Source organism: Contarinia nasturtii, unplaced genomic scaffold (assembly GCF_009176525.2).
Source record: "Contarinia nasturtii isolate CC-2019 unplaced genomic scaffold, AAFC_CNas_1.1 Cnas_scaffold_1357, whole genome shotgun sequence".
Classification (NCBI taxonomy): domain Eukaryota; kingdom Metazoa; phylum Arthropoda; class Insecta; order Diptera; family Cecidomyiidae; genus Contarinia; species Contarinia nasturtii.
In genome coordinates, this window is record NW_022198694.1 from 1 (window position 1) to 3,544 (window position 3,544).

At 32.1% G+C, this 3,544-nt stretch overlaps 1 non-coding gene across 1 annotated transcript; it reads right to left on the reverse strand.

The window, feature by feature from the left end:
* Positions 1–2,847: 2,847 nt before the first annotated feature.
* Trnaw-cca lies at positions 2,848–2,919 on the reverse strand. The gene has a single exon. It is a non-coding gene; the product is annotated as a tRNA-Trp (tRNA).
* Positions 2,920–3,544: the final 625 nt, after the last annotated feature.

Consider the following 3,544-nt stretch of genomic DNA (forward strand, 5'->3'; position numbering starts at 1 on the left):
CAACAGCAACAGTTAGATTGCATAAAGTGCATTCTACAACATACTCAATTTTCTTTTACACACAGCGGGATCACTATTTGGCATTAAAAACACTCTACGACTTAATATTTGATGCGCAATTTTTCTTTTCTGCGCAATTTCGCACTTCATCCAATTGGCAATAAATTGATGCCCATGCAAATGGAAAATATGTGTTTTTATTTTCACTGTCATTTTTATCACTTTCATTGTCTCATTAGTTGAAGCCGTTTAACAATTGGAAGATTTGTTGCTTTGCAGATCTAAGTAAAACGATTATTTAATGAATGCTCAAATGAACTTCTTTTTTCCAATGTTAAAGACCACATCTGAGTCCAATTTTCATTCGAAGTAAACGGCAATTCCCCATACATTTTGTACAATAGCTTGTTTTTCTTGAAAATGTACAAATCCAATCATGTTATGGATAAAGTTCTTTTTTTCATATTTACGTCTCATATAAATCTTTTTACTTTTCAACCACCACAAAAACAAAACCGAAAAGTAATGCCATCACATCCAAGTGAAACAGTGGCAATTGTATGTGTGTGTGTAAGTCTAAGCGATGGCGTAAAAAACGACTCGTTAACGTTAATCTGTTGGAATGGCTTAAATCAAATTAAAATTACACAATAGCCTGGTCAATTTGATTGCTACCGTCGTAACAACGGTTTAGTCGTCGTCGTCATTGACGCCGCCGCCAGTATATCTGATCTCACTTTACGCATGCTAAGCGATACCAAACGCCGATATTATTGCAATATACCTATATGGATGTATCGTATCTAATGTAGAGAATTTCACTGATAATTATTATGGAACCGCGATCCGCGCGTACAAAGAAAGAGAATAGGTTCATTTCTCATTGGAAATGAAATACACTGAACGATAGCCAATCATTCAAAAGATATGATGTAATCGAACATGCCAGCGCGCACATGTCCAAATGAAAAATAATGCCGCGCTCAACAATGAAAAAAAAATTATTTCAAAAAATATAAAACATAGAATGCAAGAGATAGAGAGAGTGAGAGAGAGTCACATACAAACGAAGTAAAATTATTGGCGGTATGAACGAGAGTGAAATGTATTGATCTTTCATGCAATTGAATACGCTAAATAAAATGGTGTGCGCGTGCGGTCATTCCATTTTAGACAGAAATATTTATGGATCTTTATGCAGATATTTTTCATTTCATTTCACCGATGGGTATTGTTGTTGTTGGTTTTTGCAACATTTTTTTTTCTTTCTTTCTTTCTTTCTTAGTTTTTGCTGTTGAACGCGACCACATCCAACTCATTGACCATACCGTATATGTGTTTGTTATCTCACTTAGAGATTCGGTACCAATTATCTTTGAAAACGATAGCGCCTCGTGCGCTTAAAGTGATTGGAGCATTAACTGAATTTTACCAATATGAAGCCACATCATAATGAAAGCAAACGATTTGCCGCGCCAATAGCATTGGCGGCATAACAAAAGTAAAAAAAACGCAAACATTAAAATCGATTTGATGAAGCACAGCAAATACAAAACCAAACAATAAAAGAGAAGAGAGAAAATTAAGAGAAAAAACAAATATGTATAGTATGGCCAATTTTTTCATATGCATATAACTTGGAAACGATGACCGTTTATCGATTTTAATGCATGACTAATTACAGAAACAATAAAACACATACGAAACGCTAATCCAAATGTGGATATCTATAAAATTGATAATGTTACATGCAAAGATGTGAAGATTATTGTGTGTGCATCACATTATAATCTCAATCACATAACACTACGAATTGCATCAATATATCCTCATCATTAGCCCTTTTTGGTATTTAACTCGGATTATACATCTTTGTACACTCAATATACACATCATATCTCAATAGATATCGATATAGGTAGATGTGCAAAAGCAGTAACAAGCATCGGAACGGGCATTCCATAAAGGGAATAGGAGATCGAACCAAACCGAGAAAAAATAAGATGATTGACGCACATTTCGTACGTAAAATCAAACTTTTTTCTCATTTTTACAATTAACCAAAACTTCAATAATTAATAATATTCCAAAGAGAATAATGTTTGAATTGCTACCAAGATCAAGAAAATATATCGATTAATTGAGTGCGTACCTATTGCGCCATCTGTGATTTCGTCGTTGCAATAGTAAAACATAGATAATCCAAAGTGGACGGTATGAGCTTTAACTTATTCAAAAGCATCAATCTGCAATAACTACATTATCAATTCACCATAGTACCAGCAGACATTCACAGATGTCTTTACTGTTTTACTGTGTTTTTCAGCTTCACACAAACTTTTGACATAATCATATTATAATCATGAAATGCAAAATTTGCACAGTCATTTATTATTCGATTTCATTATTTTTCGTTTCGTTATAAAAAAAATTAATTCTAACGATTTGAATTCAACAAAAATTAATGAAAATAGCATTGATTGAAACATATTTGAAGTGAACCGGAATTGTTTCGATGTGTTTGATACCATTCACATGTATTTAAATAAATTATCTTTCTGTCAAAATGTTATCAATTTTTTTTCTCGGTCGATTTTAATTTGACGTGAATTTAAATAGAACCCCGAATTTATTACGTAATGAAATTATTTTAAGTTTTGCAATAAAAAAAATTGTAAATCGAAAACTTTTCCATTGTTTCTTTAAAAAAAAAAAAATTAGAAATATATTTTCAAATTACATTGTTTATTTTATTTTGATGGAAAAAAATGTATTAAAATGTTGAAAATAGCGTGTAATGTGGAAAGTAACATATCTGAATGCATCCAAGTAAAAAAAAAGACGACTTGACCCCGACGTGATTTGAACACGCAACCTTCTGATCTGGAGTCAGACGCGCTACCGTTGCGCCACGGAGTCACATATATTTATATGGACATATATCAATTACTTGATGTGTTTTCGATGTTTCTCGTTTATAAACAACAAAAAAACCGAACAGGATCACTGTTATTCAATTACTCTCTATTTATCATTGAATGTCTTTTAATACATCAAAGGTATCCAGCCAAACTGCTTCATGAATTCGGTTTCGCATTATGAACAAAATAGAGAAATCAGAAGTTTTTATTGAAAATTCAAGATAAATCACATAATGAATATCAATCTCATCGACTGTTCATCCATTTTGTTTGGCACAAAATACCCGCAACTTCTTTTCCTTTTCGATGAACAGACGATGCAATTTAAAAATAGACCAATATTTGTCTTCACTAGACGCAAAATGTCTGTTTTGCAATTTTGGTCTTAAAACGAATGAAAATAATAATTCAATGAAAATATAAACGTTTGTCTTTGCTTGATCATCTGCTGATTGCTTTAAAACTCCCTAAATTTATACTTAAAAAACTGCTGTTTGCTCAATGAGTGAAAACCGTTATAAAACACATTGCAAAGTGGTTTAAAAACGTGCTCAAGTATGGACAACTTTGAATATTGTGAATGATGAAAAACAAACAAACACTTTTTGGTTTTCGAAAACTAG